The sequence below is a fragment of the Clavelina lepadiformis genome, chromosome 4, assembly GCF_947623445.1.
Source record: "Clavelina lepadiformis chromosome 4, kaClaLepa1.1, whole genome shotgun sequence".
In the NCBI taxonomy this organism is placed as follows: Eukaryota; Metazoa; Chordata; class Ascidiacea; order Aplousobranchia; family Clavelinidae; genus Clavelina; species Clavelina lepadiformis.
This window is the reverse complement of record NC_135243.1, coordinates 14419067-14434756: the sequence shown is the minus strand read 5'-3', so window position 1 is coordinate 14434756 and position 15690 is coordinate 14419067. Positions and strand designations below refer to the sequence as shown.

At 39.3% G+C, this 15690-nt stretch overlaps 19 non-coding genes and 48 pseudogenes across 19 annotated transcripts; all 67 read left to right on the top strand.

Annotated features, from left to right (window-relative positions):
- The first annotated feature begins 6 nt into the window (after positions 1-6).
- On the top strand, positions 7-125 carry LOC143456198 (5S ribosomal RNA; annotated as a pseudogene).
- A 110-nt stretch (positions 126-235) lies between these two features.
- LOC143454522 (5S ribosomal RNA) lies at positions 236-354 on the top strand. Its single transcript, XR_013116140.1, has one exon. It is a non-coding gene; the product is annotated as a 5S ribosomal RNA (ribosomal RNA).
- A 110-nt stretch (positions 355-464) lies between these two features.
- LOC143456762 (5S ribosomal RNA) lies at positions 465-573 on the top strand (annotated as a pseudogene).
- Positions 574-682: 109 nt separating this feature from the next.
- LOC143456558 (5S ribosomal RNA) lies at positions 683-800 on the top strand (annotated as a pseudogene).
- A 110-nt stretch (positions 801-910) lies between these two features.
- Positions 911-1019, top strand: LOC143457311 (5S ribosomal RNA; annotated as a pseudogene).
- A 110-nt stretch (positions 1020-1129) lies between these two features.
- On the top strand, positions 1130-1238 carry LOC143456953 (5S ribosomal RNA; annotated as a pseudogene).
- Positions 1239-1348: 110 nt separating this feature from the next.
- On the top strand, positions 1349-1457 carry LOC143456951 (5S ribosomal RNA; annotated as a pseudogene).
- Positions 1458-1567: 110 nt separating this feature from the next.
- On the top strand, positions 1568-1676 carry LOC143457419 (5S ribosomal RNA; annotated as a pseudogene).
- Positions 1677-1786: 110 nt separating this feature from the next.
- LOC143456614 (5S ribosomal RNA) lies at positions 1787-1895 on the top strand (annotated as a pseudogene).
- A 110-nt stretch (positions 1896-2005) lies between these two features.
- Positions 2006-2124, top strand: LOC143454514 (5S ribosomal RNA). Its single transcript, XR_013116133.1, has one exon. It is a non-coding gene; the product is annotated as a 5S ribosomal RNA (ribosomal RNA).
- A 110-nt stretch (positions 2125-2234) lies between these two features.
- On the top strand, positions 2235-2353 carry LOC143454572 (5S ribosomal RNA). The gene has a single exon (XR_013116188.1). It is a non-coding gene; the product is annotated as a 5S ribosomal RNA (ribosomal RNA).
- Positions 2354-2463: 110 nt separating this feature from the next.
- Positions 2464-2582, top strand: LOC143454302 (5S ribosomal RNA). Its single transcript, XR_013115933.1, has one exon. It is a non-coding gene; the product is annotated as a 5S ribosomal RNA (ribosomal RNA).
- A 110-nt stretch (positions 2583-2692) lies between these two features.
- Positions 2693-2801, top strand: LOC143456957 (5S ribosomal RNA; annotated as a pseudogene).
- Positions 2802-2911: 110 nt separating this feature from the next.
- Positions 2912-3030, top strand: LOC143454965 (5S ribosomal RNA). Its single transcript, XR_013116566.1, has one exon. It is a non-coding gene; the product is annotated as a 5S ribosomal RNA (ribosomal RNA).
- Positions 3031-3140: 110 nt separating this feature from the next.
- Positions 3141-3259, top strand: LOC143454301 (5S ribosomal RNA). Its single transcript, XR_013115932.1, has one exon. It is a non-coding gene; the product is annotated as a 5S ribosomal RNA (ribosomal RNA).
- Positions 3260-3369: 110 nt separating this feature from the next.
- LOC143457112 (5S ribosomal RNA) lies at positions 3370-3478 on the top strand (annotated as a pseudogene).
- A 110-nt stretch (positions 3479-3588) lies between these two features.
- On the top strand, positions 3589-3706 carry LOC143455937 (5S ribosomal RNA; annotated as a pseudogene).
- A 110-nt stretch (positions 3707-3816) lies between these two features.
- LOC143456889 (5S ribosomal RNA) lies at positions 3817-3925 on the top strand (annotated as a pseudogene).
- Positions 3926-4035: 110 nt separating this feature from the next.
- On the top strand, positions 4036-4154 carry LOC143455822 (5S ribosomal RNA; annotated as a pseudogene).
- A 110-nt stretch (positions 4155-4264) lies between these two features.
- Positions 4265-4383, top strand: LOC143456632 (5S ribosomal RNA; annotated as a pseudogene).
- Positions 4384-4493: 110 nt separating this feature from the next.
- LOC143457108 (5S ribosomal RNA) lies at positions 4494-4602 on the top strand (annotated as a pseudogene).
- A 109-nt stretch (positions 4603-4711) lies between these two features.
- Positions 4712-4830, top strand: LOC143453605 (5S ribosomal RNA). Its single transcript, XR_013115265.1, has one exon. It is a non-coding gene; the product is annotated as a 5S ribosomal RNA (ribosomal RNA).
- A 110-nt stretch (positions 4831-4940) lies between these two features.
- LOC143457210 (5S ribosomal RNA) lies at positions 4941-5059 on the top strand. The gene has a single exon (XR_013117130.1). It is a non-coding gene; the product is annotated as a 5S ribosomal RNA (ribosomal RNA).
- Positions 5060-5169: 110 nt separating this feature from the next.
- LOC143454910 (5S ribosomal RNA) lies at positions 5170-5287 on the top strand. The gene has a single exon (XR_013116513.1). It is a non-coding gene; the product is annotated as a 5S ribosomal RNA (ribosomal RNA).
- Positions 5288-5397: 110 nt separating this feature from the next.
- Positions 5398-5506, top strand: LOC143457052 (5S ribosomal RNA; annotated as a pseudogene).
- Positions 5507-5616: 110 nt separating this feature from the next.
- LOC143454760 (5S ribosomal RNA) lies at positions 5617-5735 on the top strand. The gene has a single exon (XR_013116369.1). It is a non-coding gene; the product is annotated as a 5S ribosomal RNA (ribosomal RNA).
- A 110-nt stretch (positions 5736-5845) lies between these two features.
- Positions 5846-5954, top strand: LOC143457081 (5S ribosomal RNA; annotated as a pseudogene).
- A 110-nt stretch (positions 5955-6064) lies between these two features.
- On the top strand, positions 6065-6183 carry LOC143456162 (5S ribosomal RNA; annotated as a pseudogene).
- Positions 6184-6293: 110 nt separating this feature from the next.
- Positions 6294-6411, top strand: LOC143454788 (5S ribosomal RNA). The gene has a single exon (XR_013116396.1). It is a non-coding gene; the product is annotated as a 5S ribosomal RNA (ribosomal RNA).
- Positions 6412-6524: 113 nt separating this feature from the next.
- On the top strand, positions 6525-6643 carry LOC143456621 (5S ribosomal RNA; annotated as a pseudogene).
- A 110-nt stretch (positions 6644-6753) lies between these two features.
- On the top strand, positions 6754-6872 carry LOC143455307 (5S ribosomal RNA). Its single transcript, XR_013116890.1, has one exon. It is a non-coding gene; the product is annotated as a 5S ribosomal RNA (ribosomal RNA).
- A 110-nt stretch (positions 6873-6982) lies between these two features.
- On the top strand, positions 6983-7101 carry LOC143457129 (5S ribosomal RNA; annotated as a pseudogene).
- A 110-nt stretch (positions 7102-7211) lies between these two features.
- LOC143457099 (5S ribosomal RNA) lies at positions 7212-7320 on the top strand (annotated as a pseudogene).
- Positions 7321-7430: 110 nt separating this feature from the next.
- On the top strand, positions 7431-7539 carry LOC143457111 (5S ribosomal RNA; annotated as a pseudogene).
- A 110-nt stretch (positions 7540-7649) lies between these two features.
- Positions 7650-7767, top strand: LOC143455381 (5S ribosomal RNA; annotated as a pseudogene).
- Positions 7768-7877: 110 nt separating this feature from the next.
- LOC143456888 (5S ribosomal RNA) lies at positions 7878-7986 on the top strand (annotated as a pseudogene).
- Positions 7987-8096: 110 nt separating this feature from the next.
- Positions 8097-8215, top strand: LOC143455821 (5S ribosomal RNA; annotated as a pseudogene).
- A 110-nt stretch (positions 8216-8325) lies between these two features.
- On the top strand, positions 8326-8444 carry LOC143456613 (5S ribosomal RNA; annotated as a pseudogene).
- Positions 8445-8554: 110 nt separating this feature from the next.
- Positions 8555-8663, top strand: LOC143457107 (5S ribosomal RNA; annotated as a pseudogene).
- Positions 8664-8772: 109 nt separating this feature from the next.
- On the top strand, positions 8773-8891 carry LOC143453603 (5S ribosomal RNA). The gene has a single exon (XR_013115263.1). It is a non-coding gene; the product is annotated as a 5S ribosomal RNA (ribosomal RNA).
- A 110-nt stretch (positions 8892-9001) lies between these two features.
- Positions 9002-9119, top strand: LOC143454787 (5S ribosomal RNA). The gene has a single exon (XR_013116395.1). It is a non-coding gene; the product is annotated as a 5S ribosomal RNA (ribosomal RNA).
- Positions 9120-9232: 113 nt separating this feature from the next.
- Positions 9233-9351, top strand: LOC143456876 (5S ribosomal RNA; annotated as a pseudogene).
- A 110-nt stretch (positions 9352-9461) lies between these two features.
- LOC143455305 (5S ribosomal RNA) lies at positions 9462-9580 on the top strand. The gene has a single exon (XR_013116889.1). It is a non-coding gene; the product is annotated as a 5S ribosomal RNA (ribosomal RNA).
- A 110-nt stretch (positions 9581-9690) lies between these two features.
- LOC143457430 (5S ribosomal RNA) lies at positions 9691-9809 on the top strand (annotated as a pseudogene).
- Positions 9810-9919: 110 nt separating this feature from the next.
- On the top strand, positions 9920-10028 carry LOC143457128 (5S ribosomal RNA; annotated as a pseudogene).
- A 110-nt stretch (positions 10029-10138) lies between these two features.
- LOC143454525 (5S ribosomal RNA) lies at positions 10139-10257 on the top strand. The gene has a single exon (XR_013116143.1). It is a non-coding gene; the product is annotated as a 5S ribosomal RNA (ribosomal RNA).
- Positions 10258-10367: 110 nt separating this feature from the next.
- Positions 10368-10487, top strand: LOC143457195 (5S ribosomal RNA; annotated as a pseudogene).
- A 110-nt stretch (positions 10488-10597) lies between these two features.
- On the top strand, positions 10598-10706 carry LOC143456346 (5S ribosomal RNA; annotated as a pseudogene).
- Positions 10707-10816: 110 nt separating this feature from the next.
- On the top strand, positions 10817-10935 carry LOC143457229 (5S ribosomal RNA; annotated as a pseudogene).
- Positions 10936-11045: 110 nt separating this feature from the next.
- On the top strand, positions 11046-11164 carry LOC143454477 (5S ribosomal RNA). Its single transcript, XR_013116097.1, has one exon. It is a non-coding gene; the product is annotated as a 5S ribosomal RNA (ribosomal RNA).
- A 110-nt stretch (positions 11165-11274) lies between these two features.
- On the top strand, positions 11275-11383 carry LOC143457189 (5S ribosomal RNA; annotated as a pseudogene).
- Positions 11384-11493: 110 nt separating this feature from the next.
- Positions 11494-11612, top strand: LOC143456305 (5S ribosomal RNA; annotated as a pseudogene).
- Positions 11613-11722: 110 nt separating this feature from the next.
- On the top strand, positions 11723-11831 carry LOC143457236 (5S ribosomal RNA; annotated as a pseudogene).
- Positions 11832-11941: 110 nt separating this feature from the next.
- LOC143455262 (5S ribosomal RNA) lies at positions 11942-12060 on the top strand. Its single transcript, XR_013116847.1, has one exon. It is a non-coding gene; the product is annotated as a 5S ribosomal RNA (ribosomal RNA).
- Positions 12061-12170: 110 nt separating this feature from the next.
- Positions 12171-12289, top strand: LOC143455893 (5S ribosomal RNA; annotated as a pseudogene).
- Positions 12290-12617: 328 nt separating this feature from the next.
- Positions 12618-12736, top strand: LOC143456622 (5S ribosomal RNA; annotated as a pseudogene).
- A 110-nt stretch (positions 12737-12846) lies between these two features.
- Positions 12847-12955, top strand: LOC143457258 (5S ribosomal RNA; annotated as a pseudogene).
- A 110-nt stretch (positions 12956-13065) lies between these two features.
- LOC143454169 (5S ribosomal RNA) lies at positions 13066-13184 on the top strand. The gene has a single exon (XR_013115805.1). It is a non-coding gene; the product is annotated as a 5S ribosomal RNA (ribosomal RNA).
- Positions 13185-13294: 110 nt separating this feature from the next.
- On the top strand, positions 13295-13413 carry LOC143455368 (5S ribosomal RNA; annotated as a pseudogene).
- A 329-nt stretch (positions 13414-13742) lies between these two features.
- Positions 13743-13861, top strand: LOC143457047 (5S ribosomal RNA; annotated as a pseudogene).
- Positions 13862-13971: 110 nt separating this feature from the next.
- Positions 13972-14080, top strand: LOC143457337 (5S ribosomal RNA; annotated as a pseudogene).
- A 110-nt stretch (positions 14081-14190) lies between these two features.
- Positions 14191-14309, top strand: LOC143457391 (5S ribosomal RNA; annotated as a pseudogene).
- A 110-nt stretch (positions 14310-14419) lies between these two features.
- LOC143456697 (5S ribosomal RNA) lies at positions 14420-14538 on the top strand (annotated as a pseudogene).
- Positions 14539-14648: 110 nt separating this feature from the next.
- On the top strand, positions 14649-14757 carry LOC143457443 (5S ribosomal RNA; annotated as a pseudogene).
- Positions 14758-14867: 110 nt separating this feature from the next.
- Positions 14868-14986, top strand: LOC143455903 (5S ribosomal RNA; annotated as a pseudogene).
- A 329-nt stretch (positions 14987-15315) lies between these two features.
- LOC143456674 (5S ribosomal RNA) lies at positions 15316-15434 on the top strand (annotated as a pseudogene).
- A 110-nt stretch (positions 15435-15544) lies between these two features.
- Positions 15545-15663, top strand: LOC143456284 (5S ribosomal RNA; annotated as a pseudogene).
- Positions 15664-15690: the final 27 nt, after the last annotated feature.

The following is a 15690-nucleotide window of genomic DNA, read 5'->3' as shown; positions in this document are numbered from 1 at the left end:
GAAATCGCCTACGACAATATCAGGTTGAGTAGACCCGATCTCGTTCGATCTCGGAAGTTAAGCAACCTCGGGCCCGGTTAGTACTTGGATGGGTGACCGCCTGGGAATACCGGGTTTTGTAAATATTTTAGTCATGTTGTATATTTCAATTATTTTTATAGCAACTATTTGCGTTTTTGAATTTCCTATGCAATCGAATTATAATTAAAAAAGCCATTTTCTTTCTTTTGAAATCACCTACGACCATACCAGGTTGAGTAGACCCGATCTCGTTCGATCTCGGAAGTTAAGCAACCTCGGGCCCGGTTAGTACTTGGATGGGTGACCGCCTGGGAATACCGGGTGCTGTAAGCATTTTAGTCATGCTGTATATTTCAATTATTTTTATAGCAACTCTTTGCGTTTTTGTATTTCCTATGCAATCGAATTATAATTGAAAATGCCATTTTCTTTCTTTTGAAATCGCCTACGACCATACCAGGTTGAGTATACCCGATCTCGGAAGTTAAACAACCTCGTGCCCGGTTAGTACTTGGATGGGTGACCGCCTGGGAATACCGGGTGTTGTAAGCATTTTAGTCATGCTGTATATTTCAATTATTTTTATAGCAATTCTTTGCGTTTTTGTATTTCTTATGCAATCGAATTATAATTAAAAAGCCATTTTCTTTATTTTGAAATTGCCTACGACCATACCAGGTTGAGTAGACTCGATCTCGTTCGATCTCGGAAGTTAAGCAACCTCGGGCCCGGTTAGTACTTGGATGGGTGACCGCCTTGATTACCGGGTGTTGTAAGCATTTTACTCATGCTGTATACTTCAATTAAATATATAGCAAGTGTTTGTGATTTTTAATTTCCTATGCAATCGAATTAAAATTAAAAAAGCCATTTTGTTTCATTTCAAATCACCTACGACCATACCAGGTTGAGTAAACCCGATCTCGGAAGTTAAGCAACCTCGGGCCCGGTTAGTACTTGGATGGGTGATGGCCTGGGAATACCGGGTGTTATAAGCATTTTAGTCATGCTGTATATTTCAATTAAATTAATAGCAACTGTTTGTGATTTTGAATTTCCTATACAATCGAATTATAATTAAAAAAGCCATTTTCTTTCATTTGAAAACGCTTACGACCATACCAGGTTGAGTAGACCCGATCTCGGAAGTTAAGCAACCTCGGGCCCGGTTAGTACTTGGATGGGTGACCGCCTGGGAATACCGGGTTTTGTAAATATTTTAGTCATGTTGTATATTTCAATTATTTTTATAGCAACTATTTGCGTTTTTGAATTTCCTATGCAATCGAATTATAATTAAAAAAGCCATTTTCTTTCTTTTGAAATCGCCTACGACCATACCAGGTTGAGTATACCCGATCTCGGAAGTTAAGCAACCTCGGGCCCGGTTAGTACTTGGATGGGTGACCGCCTGGGAATACCGGGTTTTGGAAGCATTTTAGTCATGCTGTATATTTCAATTATTTTTATAGCAACTCTTTGCGTTTTTGTATTTCCTATGCAATCGAATTATAATTGAAAATGCCATTTTCTTTCTTTTGAAATCGCCTACGACCATACCAGGTTGAGTATACCCGATCTCGGAAGTTAAACAACCTCGTGCCCGGTTAGTACTTGGATGGGTGATGGCCTGGGAATACCGGGTGTTATAAGCATTTTAGTCATGCTGTATATTTCAATTAAATTAATAGCAACTGTTTGTGATTTTGAATTTCCTATACAATCGAATTATAATTAAAAAAGCCATTTTCTTTCATTTGAAAACGCTTACGACCATACCAGGTTGAGTAGACCCGATCTCGGAAGTTAAGCAACCTCGGGCCCGGTTAGTACTTGGATGGGTAACCGCCTGGAAATACCGGGTGTTGTAAGCATTTTAGTCATGCTGTATATTTCAATTAAATTTATAGCAACTGTTTGCGTTTTTGAATTTCCTATGCAATCGAATTATAATTGAAAAAGCAATTTTCTTTCTTTTGAAATTGCCTACGACCATACCAGGTTGAGTAGACCCGATCTCGTTCGATCTCGGAAGTTAAGCAATCTCGGGCCCGGTTAGTACTTGGATGGCTGACCGCCTGGGAATACCGGGTGTTGTAAGCATTTTAGTCATGCTGTATATTTCAATTAAATTTATAGCAATTGTTTTCGTTTTTGAATTTCCTATGCAATCGAATTAGAATTGAAATGTCCATTTTCTTTCTTTTGAAATTGCCTACGACCATACCAGGTTGAGTAGACCCGATCTCGTTCGATCTCGGAAGTTAATCAACCTCGGGCCCGGTTAGTACTTGGATGGGTGACCGCCTGGGAATACCGGGGGTTGTAAGCATTTTAGTCATGCTGTATATTTCAATCAAATCTATAGCAACTATTTTCTTTTATGAACTTCCTATGCAATCGAATTATAATTGAAAAAGCCATTTTCTTTCATTTGAAATCACCTACGACCATACCAGGTTGAATAGACCCGATCTCGTTCGATCTCGGAAGTTAAGCAACCTCAGGCCCGGTTAGTACTTGGATGGGTGACCGCCTGGGAATACCGGGTGTTGTAAGCATTTTAGTCATGCTGTATACTTCAATTAAAATTATACCAACTGTTTGCGTTTTTGACATTCGTATGAAATGGAATTATAATTGAAAAAACCATTTTCTTTCATTTGAAATCACCTACGACCATACCAGGTTGAGTAGACCCGATCTCGGAAGTTAAGCAACCTCGGGCCCGGTTAGTACTTGGATGGCTGACCGCCTGGGAATACCGGGTGTTGTAAGCATTTTAGTCATGCTGTATATTTCAATTAAATTTATAGCAATTGTTTTCGTTTTTGAATTTCCTATGCTATCGAATTAGAATTGAAATGTCCATTTTCTTTCTTTTGAAATTGCCTACGACCATACCAGGTTGAGTAGACCCGATCTCGTTCGATCTCGGAAGTTGAGCAACCTCGGGCCCGGTTAGTACTTGGATGGGTGACCGCCTGGGAATACCGGGGGTTGTAAGCATTTTAGTCATGCTGTATATTTCAATCAAATCTATAGCAACTATTTTCTTTTATGAACTTCCTATGCAATCGAATTATAATTGAAAAAGCCATTTTCTTTCATTTGAAATCACCTACGACCATACCAGGTTGAATAGACCCGATCTCGTTCGATCTCGGAAGTTAAGCAACCTCAGGCCCGGTTAGTACTTGGATGGGTGACCGCCTGGGAATACCGGGTGTTGTAAGCATTTTAGTCATGCTGTATACTTCAATTAAAATTATACCAACTGTTTGCGTTTTTGACATTCGTATGAAATGGAATTATAATTGAAAAAACCATTTTCTTTCATTTGAAATCACCTACGACCATACCAGGTTGAGTAGACCCGATCTCGGAAGTTAAGCAACCTCGGGCCCGGTTAGTACTTGGATTGGTGACCGCCTGGGAATACCGGGTGTTGTAAGCATTTTAGTCATGCTGTAAATTTCAATCAACTTTATAGTAATTTTTTGTTTGTATGAATTTCCTATGCAATCGAATTAGAAGTGGAAAGACCATTTTCTTTCATTTGAAATCGCCTACGACCATACCAGTTTGAGTATACCCGATCTCGTTCGATCTCGGAAGTTAAGCAACCTAGGTCCCGGTTAGTACTTGGATGGGTGACCGCCTGAAATACCGGGTGTTGTAAGCATTTTACTCATGCTGTATATTTCAATTAAATTAATAGCAACTGTTTGTGATATTTAATTTCCTATGCAATCGAATTAGAATTAAAAAAGCCATTTTCTTTCATTTGAAATCACCTACGACCATACCAGGTTGAGTAAACCCGATCTCGGAAGTTAAGCAACCTCGGGCCCGGTTAGTACTTGGATGGGTGACCGCCTGGAAATACCGGGTGTTGTAAGCATCTTAGTCATGCTGTACATTTCAATTAAATTTATAGCAACTGTTTGCGTTTTTGAATTTCCAATGCAATCGATTTATAATTGAAAAAGCCATTTTCTTTCTTTTGAAAATGCCTACGACCATACCAGGTTGAGTAGACCCGATTACGTTCGATCTCGGAAGTTAAGCAACCTAGGTCCCGGTTAGTACTTGGATGGGTGACCGCCTGGTAATACCGGGTGTTGTAAGCATTTTAGTCATGCGGTATACTTCAATTAAATTTATAGCAACTGTTTGCGTTTTTGAATTTCCTATGCAATCGATATAGAATTGAAAAAGCCATTTTCTTTCATTGGAAATCATCTACGACCATACCAGGTTGAGTAGACCCGATCTCATTCGATCTCCGAAGGTAAGCAATCTCAGGCCCGGTTAGTACTTGGATGGGTGACCGCCTGGGAATACCGGGTGTTGTAAGCATTTTAGTCATGCTGTATATTTCAATCAAATTTATAGCAACTATTTGCGTTTTTGAATTTCCTATGCAATCAAATTATAATTGAAAAAGCAATTTTATTTCATTTGAAATCACCTACGACCATACCAGGTTGAGTAGACCCGATCTCGGAAGTTAAGTAACCGCGGGCCCGGTTAGTACTTTGATGGGTGACCGCCTGGGAATACCGGGTGTTGTAAGCATTTTAGTCATGCTGTATCTTTCAATCAAATTTATAGCAACTATTTGCTTTTTTGAATTTCCTATGCAATCGAATTATAATTGAAAAGGTCATTTCTTTCATTTGAAATCGCCTACGACCATACCAGGTTGAGTAGACCCGATCTCGTTCGATCTCGGAAGTTAAGCAATCTCGGGCCCGGTTAGTACTTGGATGGGTGACCGCCTGGGAATACCGGGTGTTGTAAGCATTTTAGACATGCTGTGCATTTCAATTAAATTTATAGAAACTGTTTGCGTTGTTGAATTTCCTATGCAATCTAATTATAATTGAAAAGGCCATTTTCTTTCTTTTGAAAATGCCTACGACCATACCAGGTTGAGTAGACCCGATCTCGTTCGATCTCGGAAGTTAAGCAATCTCGGGCCCGGTTAGTACTTGGATGGGTGACCGCCTGGGAATACCGGGTGTTGTAAGCCTTTTAGTCATGCTGTATATTTCAATCAACTTTATAGTAACTATTTGTTTGTTTGAATTTCCTATGCAATCGAATTAGAATTGGAAAGACCATTTTCTTTCATTTGAAATCGCCTACGACCATACCAGGTTGAGTATACCCGATCTCGTTCGATCTCGGAAGTTAAGCAACCTCGGGCCCGGTTAGTACTTGGATGGGTGACCGCTTGAAATACCGGGTGTTGTAAGCATTTTACTCATGCTGTATATTTCAATTAAATATATAGCAACTGTTTGTGATTTTTAATTTCCTATGCAATCAAATTAGAATTAAAAAAGCCATTTTCTTTCATTTGAAATCACCTACGACCATACCAGGTTGAGTAAACCCGATCTCGGAAGTTAAGCAACCTCGGGCCCGATTAGTACTTGGATGGGTGACCGCCTGGTAATACCGGGTGTTGTAAGCATTTTAGTCATGCTGTATATTTCCATGAATCTTATAGCAACTATTTTCTTTTTTGAACTTCCTATGCAATCTAATTAGAATTTAAAAAGCCATTATCTTTCATTTGAAATCGCCTACGAACATACCAGGTTGAGTAGACCCGATCTCGTTCGATCTCGGAATTTAAGCAACCTCGGGCCCGGTTAGTACTTGGATGGGTGACCGCCTGGAAATACCGGGTGTTGTAAGCATTTTAGTCATGCTGTATATTTCAATCAAATTTATAGCAACTATTTGCTTTTTTGAATTTCCTATGCAATCGAATTATAATTGAAAAGGTCATTTTCTTTCATTTGAAATCGCCTACGACCATACCAGGTTGAGTAGACCCGATCTCGGAAGTTAAGCAACCGCGGGCCCGGTTAGTACTTTGATGGGTGACCGCCAGAGAATACCGGGTGTTGTAAGTATTTTAGTCATGCTGTATACTTCAATTAAATTTATAACAACTGTTTGCGTTTTTGAATTTCGTATGCAATCGAATTATAATTGAAAAAGCCATTTTCTTTCATTTGAAATCACCTACGACCATACCAGGTTGAGTAGACCCGATCTCGTTCGATCTCGGAAGTTAAGCAACATCGGGCCCGGTTAGTACTTGGATTGGTGACCGCCTGGGAATACCGGGTGTTGTAAGCATTTTAGTCATGCTGTATACTTCAATTAAATTTATAACATCTGTTTGTCTTTTTGAATTTCCTATGCAATCGAATTAGAATTGGAAAGACCATTTTCTTTCATTTGAAATCGCCTACGACCATACCAGGTTGAGTATACCCGATCTCGTTCGATCTCGGAAGTTAAGCAACCTCGGGCCCGGTTAGTACTTGGATGGGTGACCGCCTGAAATACCGGGTGTTGTAAGCATTTTAGTCATGCTGTACATTTCTATGAATCTTATAGCAACTATTTTTTTGTTTTTTGAACTTCCTAAGCAATCTAATTAGAATTGAAAACGCCATTTTCTTTCATTTGAAATCGCCTACGAACATACCAGGTTGAGTAGACCCGATCTCGTTTGATCTCGGAAGTTAATCAACCTCGGTCCCGGTTAGTACTTGGATGGGTAACCGCCTGGAAATACCGGGTGTTGTAAGCATCTTAGTCATGCTGTAAATTTCAATTAAAATTATAGCAACTTTTTGCGTTTTTGAATTTCCTATGCAATCTAATTATAATTGAAAAAGCCATTTTCTATCTTTTGAAATTGCCTACGACCATTCCAGGTTGAGTAGACCTGATTACGTTCGATCTCGGAAGTTAAGCGACCTAGGGCCCGGTTAGTACTTGGATGGGTGACCGCCTGGGAATACCGGGTGTTGTAAGCATTTTAGTCATGCGGTATAGTTCAATTAAATTTATAGCAACTGTTTGCGTTTTTGAATTTCCTATGCAATCGAATTAGAAAAGAAAAAGTCATTTTCTTTCATTGGAAATACTCTACGACCATACCAGGTTGAGTAGACCCGATCTCGTTCGATCTCCGGAGTTAAGCAATCTCAAGCCCGGTTAGTACTTGGATGGGTGACCGCCTGGGAATACCGGGTGTTGTAAGCATTTTAGTCATGCTGTATATTTCAATCAAGTTTATAGCAACTATTTGCTTTTTTGAATTTCCTATGCAATCAAATTATAATTGAAAAAGCCTTTTTATTTCATTTGAAATCACCTACGACCATACCAGATTGAGTAGACCCGATCTCGGAAGTTAAGCAACCGCGGGCCCGGTTAGTACTTGGATGGGTGACCGCCTGGGAATACCGGGTGTTGTAAGCATTTTAGTCATGCTGTATACTTCAATTAAAATTATACCAACTGTTTGCGTTTTTGACATTCGTATGAAATGGAATTATAATTGAAAAAACCATTTTCTTTCATTTGAAATCACCTACGACCATACCAGGTTGAGTAGACCCGATCTCGGAAGTTAAGCAACCTCGGGCCCGGTTAGTACTTGGATTGGTGACCGCCTGGGAATACCGGGTGTTGTAAGCATTTTAGTCATGCTGTAAATTTCAATCAACTTTATAGTAATTTTTTGTTTGTATGAATTTCCTATGCAATCGAATTAGAAGTGGAAAGACCATTTTCTTTCATTTGAAATCGCCTACGACCATACCAGGTTGAGTATACCCGATCTCGTTCGATCTCGGAAGTTAAGCAACCTAGGTCCCGGTTAGTACTTGGATGGGTGACCGCCTGAAATACCGGGTGTTGTAAGCATTTTACTCATGCTGTATATTTCAATTAAATTAATAGCAACTGTTTGTGATATTTAATTTCCTATGCAATCGAATTAGAATTAAAAAGGCCATTTTCTTTCATTTGAAATCACCTACGACCATACCAGGTTGAGTAAACCCGATCTCGGAAGTTAAGCAACCTCGGGCCCGGTTAGTACTTGGATGGGTGACCGCCTGGAAATACCGGGTGTTGTAAGCATCTTAGTCATGCTGTACATTTCAATTAAATTTATAGCAACTGTTTGCGTTTTTGAATTTCCAATGCAATCGATTTATAATTGAAAAAGCCATTTTCTTTCTTTTGAAAATGCCTACGACCATACCAGGTTGAGTAGACCCGATTACGTTCGATCTCGGAAGTTAAGCAACCTAGGTCCCGGTTAGTACTTGGATGGGTGACCGCCTGGTAATACCGGGTGTTGTAAGCATTTTAGTCATGCGGTATACTTCAATTAAATTTATAGCAACTGTTTGCGTTTTTGAATTTCCTATGCAATCGATATAGAATTGAAAAAGCCATTTTCTTTCATTGGAAATCATCTACGACCATACCAGGTTGAGTAGACCCGATCTCATTCGATCTCCGAAGGTAAGCAATCTCAGGCCCGGTTAGTACTGGGATGGGTGACCGCCTGGGAATACCGGGTGTTGTAAGCATTTTAGTCATGCTGTATATTTCAATCAAATTTATAGCAACTATTTGCGTTTTTGAATTTCCTATGCAATCAAATTATAATTGAAAAAGCAATTTTATTTCATTTGAAATCACCTACGACCATACCAGGTTGAGTAGACCCGATCTCGGAAGTTAAGTAACCGCGGGCCCGGTTAGTACTTTGATGGGTGACCGCCTGGGAATACCGGGTGTTGTAAGCATTTTAGTCATGCTGTATCTTTCAATCAAATTTATAGCAACTATTTGCTTTTTTGAATTTCCTATGCAATCGAATTATAATTGAAAAGGTCATTTCTTTCATTTGAAATCGCCTACGACCATACCAGGTTGAGTAGACCCGATCTCGTTCGATCTCGGAAGTTAAGCAATCTCGGGCCCGGTTAGTACTTGGATGGGTGACCGCCTGGGAATACCGGGTGTTGTAAGCATTTTAGACATGCTGTGCATTTCAATTAAATTTATAGCAACTGTTTGCGTTGTTGAATTTCCTATGCAATCGAATTAGAATTGGAAAGACCATTTTCTTTCATTTGAAATCGCCTACGACCATACCAGGTTGAGTATACCCGATCTCGTTCGATCTCGGAAGTTAAGCAACCTCGGGCCCGGTTAGTACTTGGATGGGTGACCGCCTGAAATACCGGGTGTTGTAAGCATTTTAGTCATGCTGTACATTTCTATGAATCTTATAGCAACTATTTTTTTGTTTTTTGAACTTCCTAAGCAATCTAATTAGAATTGAAAAAGCCATTTTCTTTCATTTGAAATCGCCTACGAACATACCAGGTTGAGTGGACCCGATCTCGTTCGATCTCGGAAGTTAATCAACCTCGGTCCCGGTTAATACTTGGATGGGTAACCGCCTGGAAATACCGGGTGTTGTAAGCATCTTAGTCATGCTGTAAATTTCAATTAAAATAATAGCAACTTTTTGCGTTTTTGAATTTCCTATGCAATCTAATTATAATTGAAAAAGCCATTTTCTATCTTTTGAAATTGCCTACGACCATTCCAGGTTGAGTAGACCTGATTACGTTCGATCTCGGAAGTTAAGCGACCTAGGGCCCGGTTAGTACTTGGATGGGTGACCGCCTGGGAATACCGGGTGTTGTAAGCATTTTAGTCATGCGGTATAGTTCAATTAAATTTATAGCAACTGTTTGCGTTTTTGAATTTCCTATGCAATCGAATTAGAAATGAAAAAGTCATTTTCTTTCATTGGAAATACTCTACGACCATACCAGGTTGAGTAGACCCGATCTCGTTATATCTCCGGAGTTAAGCAATCTCAAGCCCGGTTAGTACTTGGATGGGTGACCGCCTGGGAATACCGGGTGTTGTAAGCATTTTAGTCATGCTGTATATTTCAATCAAGTTTATAGCAACTATTTGCTTTTTTGAATTTCCTATGCAATCAAATTATAATTGAAAAAGCCATTTTATTTCATTTGAAATCACCTACGACCATACCAGATTGAGTAGACCCGATCTCGGAAGTTAAGCAACCGCGGGCCCGGTTAGTACTTGGATGGGTGACCGCCTGGGAATACCGGGTGTTGTAAGAATTTTAGTCAAGCACTATATTTCTATCAAATTTATAGCAAGTAATTGCTTTTTTGAATTTCCTATGTAATCTAATTAAATTTGAAAAAGCCATTTTCTTTCATTTGAAATCGCCTACGACCATACCAGGTTGAGTAGACCCGATCTCGTTCGATCTCGGAAGTTAAGCAACCTCGGGCCCGGTTAGTACTTGGATGGGTAACCGCCTGGAAATACCGGGTGTTGTAAGCATTTTAGTCATGCTGTATATTTCAATTAAATTTATAGCAACTGTTTGCGTTTTTGAATTTCCTATGCAATCAAATTAGAATTGAAAAAGCCATTTTCTTTCATTGGAAATCATCTACGATCATACCAGGATTGAGTAGACCCGATCTCGTTCTATCTCGGAAGTTAAGCAACCTCGGGCCCGGGAAGTACTTGGATGGGTGACAGCCTGGGAATACCGGGTGTTGTAAGCATTTTAGTCATGCTGTATATTTCAATTAATTTTATAGCAACTCTTTGCGTTTTTGAATTTCCTATGCAATCGAATTAGAATTGAAATGTCCATTTTCTTTCTTTTGAAATTGCCTACGACCATACCAGGTTGAGTAGACCCGATCTCGGAAGTTAAACAACCTCGGGCCCGGTTAGTACTTGGATGGGTGACCGCCTGGGAATACCAGGTGTTGTAAGCATTTTAGTCATGCTGTATATTTCAATTAAATTTATAGCAACTGTTTGCGTTTTTGAATTTCCTATGCAATCGAATTATAATTAAAAAAGCCATTTTCTTTCATTTGAAAACGCCTACGACCATACCACGTTGAGCAGACCTGATCTCGTTCGATCTCGGAAGTTAAGCAACCTCGTGCCCGGTTAGTACTTGGATGGGTGATTGTCTGGTAATACCGGGTGTTGTAAGCATTGTAGTCATGCTGTATCTTTCAATCAAATTTATAGCAACTATTTGCTTTTTTGAATTTCCTATGCAATCTAATTAGAATTGAAAAAGCCATTTTCTTTCATTTGAAATCGCCTACGACCATAACAGGTTGAGTAGACCCGATCTCGTTCGATCTCGGAAGTTAAGCAACCTCGGGCCCGGTTAGTACTTGGATGGGTGACCGCCTGGGAATACCGGGTGTTGTAAGCATTTTAGTCATGCTGAATATTTCAATTAAATTTATAGCAACTGTTTGGGTTTTTGAATTTCCTATGCAATCGAATTAGAATTGAAAAAGCCATTTTCTTTCATTTGAAATCACCTACGACCATACCAGGTTTAGTAGATACGATCTCGGAATTTAAGCAACCTCGGGCCCGGTTAGTACTTGGATGGGTGACCACCTGGGAATACCGGGTGTTGTAAGCATTTTAGTCATGCTGTATTTTTCAATTAAATTTTTAGCAACTATTTGCTTTTTTGAATTTCCTATGCAATCCAATTAGAATTGAAATTGCCTTTTTCTTTTTTTTGAAATTGCCTACGACCATACCAGGTTGAGCAGACCTGATCTCGTTCGATATCGGAAGTTAAGCAACCTCGGGCCCAATTAGTACTTGGATGGGTGACCGCCTGGGAATACCGGGTGTTATAAGCAATTTAGTCATGTTGTATATTTCAATTAAATTAATAGCAACTCTTTGTGCTTTTGAATTTCCTATGCAATCGAATTAGAATTAAAAATACCATTTTCTTTCATTTTAAAACGCCTACGACCATACCAGGTTGAGTAGACCCGATCTCGGAAGTTAAGCAACCTCGGGCCCGGTTAGTACTTGGATGGGTGATTGCCTGGTAATACCGGGTGTTGTAAGCATTTTAGTCATGCTGTATCTTTCAATCAAATTTATAACATCTATTTGCATTTTTGAATTTTCAATGCAATCTAATTAGAATTGAAAAGGCCATTTTCTTTCCTTTGAAATCGCCTACGACCATACCAAGTTGAGTAGACCCGATCTCGTTCGATCTCGGAAGTTAAGCAACCTCGGGCCCGGTTAGTGCTTGGATGGGTGACCGCCTGGGAATACCGGGTGTTGTAAGCAATTTACTCATGCTGTATATTTCAATTAAATATATAGCAACTGTTTGTGATTTTTAATTTCCTATGCAATCGAATTGTTATTAAAAAAGCCATTTTCTTTCATTTGAAATCGCCTACGACAATACCAGGTTGAGTAGACCCAATCTCGTTCGATCTCGGAAGTTAAGCAACCTCGGGCCCTGTTAGTACTTGGATGGGTGACCGCCTGGGAATACCGGGTGTTGTAAGCATTTTAGTCATGCTGAATATTTCAATTATATTATAGCAACTGTTTGGGTTTTTGAATTTCCTATGCAATCGAATTAGAATTGAAAAAACCATTTTCTTTCATTTGAAATCACCTACGACCATACCAGGTTTAGTAGATACGATCTCGGAATTTAAGCAACCTCGGGCCCGGTTAGTACTTGGATGGGTGACCACCTGGGAATACCGGGTCCTGTAAGCATTTTAGTCATGCTGTATTTTTCAATTGAATTTTTAGCAACTATTTGCTTTTTTGAATTTCCTATGCAATCCAATTAGAATTGAAATTGCCATTTTCTTTTTTTTGAAATTGCCTACGACCATACCAGGTTGAGCTGACCTGATCTCGTTCGATATCGGAAGTTAAGCAACCTCGGGCCCAATTAGTACTTGGATGGGTGACCGCCTGGGAATACCGGGTGTTATAAGCAATTTAGTCATGCTGTATATTTCAATTAAATTAATAGCAACTGTTTGTGGTTTTGAATTTCCTATGCAATCGAATTAGAATTAAATAAGCCATTTTCTTTCATTTGAAAACGCCTACGACCATACCAGGTTGAGTAGACCCGATCTCGGAAGTTAAACAACCTCGGGCCCGGTTAGTAGTTGGATGGGTGATTGCGTGGTAATACCGGGTGTTGTAAGCATTTTAGTCATGCTGTATTTTTCAATCAAATTTATAGCATCTATTTGCATTTTTGAATTTTCAATGCAATCTAATTAGAATTGAAAAGGCCATTTTCTTTCATTTGAAATCGCCTACGACCATACCAGGTTGATTAGACCCGATCTCGTTCGATCTCGGAAGTTAAGCAACCTCGGGCCCGGTTAGTACTTGGATGGGTGACCGCCTGAGAATACCGGGTGTTGTAAGCAATTTACTCATGCTGTATATTTCAATTAAATATATAGCAACTGTTTGTAATTTTTAATTTCCTATGCAATCGAATTGTTATTAAAAAAGCCATTTTCTTTCATTTGAAATCGCCTACGACAATACCAGGTTGAGTAGACCCGATCTCGTTCGATCTCGGAAGTTAAGCAACCTCGGGCTCTGTTAGTACTTGGATGGGTGACCGCCTGGGAATACCGGGTGTTGTAAGCATTTTAGTCATGCTGTATATTTCAATTAATTTTATAGTACCTGTTTGCGTTTTTTAATTTCTTATGCAATCGAATTAGAATTGAAAAAGCCATTTTCTTTCATTTTAAATCACCTACGACCACACTAGGTTGAGTAGATAAGATCTCGGAAGTTAAGCAACCTCGGGCCCGGTTAGTACTTGGATGGGTGACTGCCTGGGAATACCGCGTGCTGTAAGCATTTTAATCATGCTGTATTTTTCAATTAAATTTTTAGCAACTATTTGCTTTTTTGAATTTCCTATGCAATCCAATTAGAATTGAAATTGCCATTTTCTTTCTTTTGAAATTGCCTACGACCATACCATGTTGAGCAGACCTGATCTCGTTCGTACTCGGAAGTTAAGCAACCTTGGGCCCTGTTAGTACTTGGATGGGTGACCGCCTGGGAATACCGGGTGTTAAAAGCATTTTAGTCATGCTGTATATTTCAATTAAATTAATAGCAACTATTTGTGGTTTTGAATTTCCTATGCAATCGAATTAGAATTAAAAAAGCCATTTTCTTTCATTTGAAAACGCCTACGACCATACCAGGTTGAGTAGACCCGATCTCGGAAGTTAAGCAACCTTGGGCCCGGTTAGCAGTTGGATGGGTGATTGCCTGGTAATACCGGGTGTTGTAAGCATTTTAGTCCTGCTGTATCTTTTAATCAAATTTATAGCAACTATTTGCGTTTTTGAATTTTCTATGCAATCGAATTAGAATTGAAAAGGCCATTTTCTTTCATTTGAAATCACCTACGACCATAACAGGTTGAGTAGACCCGATCTCGTTCGATCTCGGAAGTTAAGCAACCTCCGGCCCTGTTAGTACTTGGATTGGTGACCGCCTGGGAATATCGGGTGTTATAAGCATTTTAGTCATGCTGTATATTTCAATTAAATTTTTATCAACTATTTGCGTTTTTGAATTTCCTATGCAATCGAATTAGAATTGAAAAAGCCATTTTCTTTCTTTTGAAATCGCCTACGACCATAACAGGTTGAGCAGACCTGATCTCGTTCGATCTCGGAAGTCAAGCAACCTCGGGCCCGGTTAGTACTTGGATGGGTGACCGCCTGGGAAAACCGAGTGCTGTAAGCATTTTAGTCATGCTGTATATTTCAATTAAATTTATAGCAATTGTTTGCATTTTTTAATTTCCTATGCAATCGAATTATAATTAAAAACGCCATTTTCTTTCATTTGAAAACGCCTACGACCATACCAGGTTGAGTAGACCCGATCTCGGAAGTTAAGCAACATCGGGCCCGGTTAGTACTTGGATGGGTGATTGCCTGGTAATACCGGGTGTTGTAAGCATTTTAATCATGCTGTATTTTTCAATTAAATTTTTAGCAACTATTTGCTTTTTTGAATTTCCTATGCAATCCAATTAGAATTGAAATTGCCATTTTCTTTCTTTTGAAATTGCCTACGACCATACCAGGTTGAGCAGACCTGATCTCGTTCGATCTCAGAAGTTAAGCCACCTTGGGCCCTGTTAGTACTTGGATGGGTGACCGCCTGGGAATACCGGGTGTTATAAGCAATTTAGTCATGCTGTATATTTCAATTAAATTAATAGCAACTATTTGTGGTTTTGAATTTCCTATGCAATTCAATTAGAATTAAAAAAGCCATTTTCTTTCATTTGAAAACGCCTACGACCATACTAGGTTGAGTAGATCCGATCGCGGAAGTTAAGCAACCTCGGGCCCGGTTAGTAGCTGGATGGGTGATTGCCTGGTAATACCGGGTGTTGTAAGCATTTTAGTCATGCTGTATATTTCAATCAAATTTATAGCAACTATTTGCGTTTTTGAATTTTCTATGCAATCTAATTAAAATTGAAAATGCCATTTTTTTTCATTTGAAATCACCTACGACCATACCAGGTTGAGTAGACCCGATCTCGTTCGATCTCGGAAGTTAAGCAACCTCGGGCCTTGTTAGTACTTGGATTGGTGACCGCCTGAGAATACCGGGTGTTATAAGCATTTTAGTCATGCTGTATATTTCAATTAAATTTTTATCAAATATTTGCGTTTTTGAATTTCCTATGCAATCGAATTAGAATTGAAAAAGCCATTTTCTTTCTTTTGAAATCGCCTACGACCATTCCAGGTTGAGCAGACCTGATCTCGTTCGATCTCGGAAGTCAAGCAACCTCGGGCCCGGTTAGTACTTGGATGGGTGACCGCCTGGGAAAACCGAGTGCTGTAAGCATTTTAGTCATGCTGTATATTTCAATTA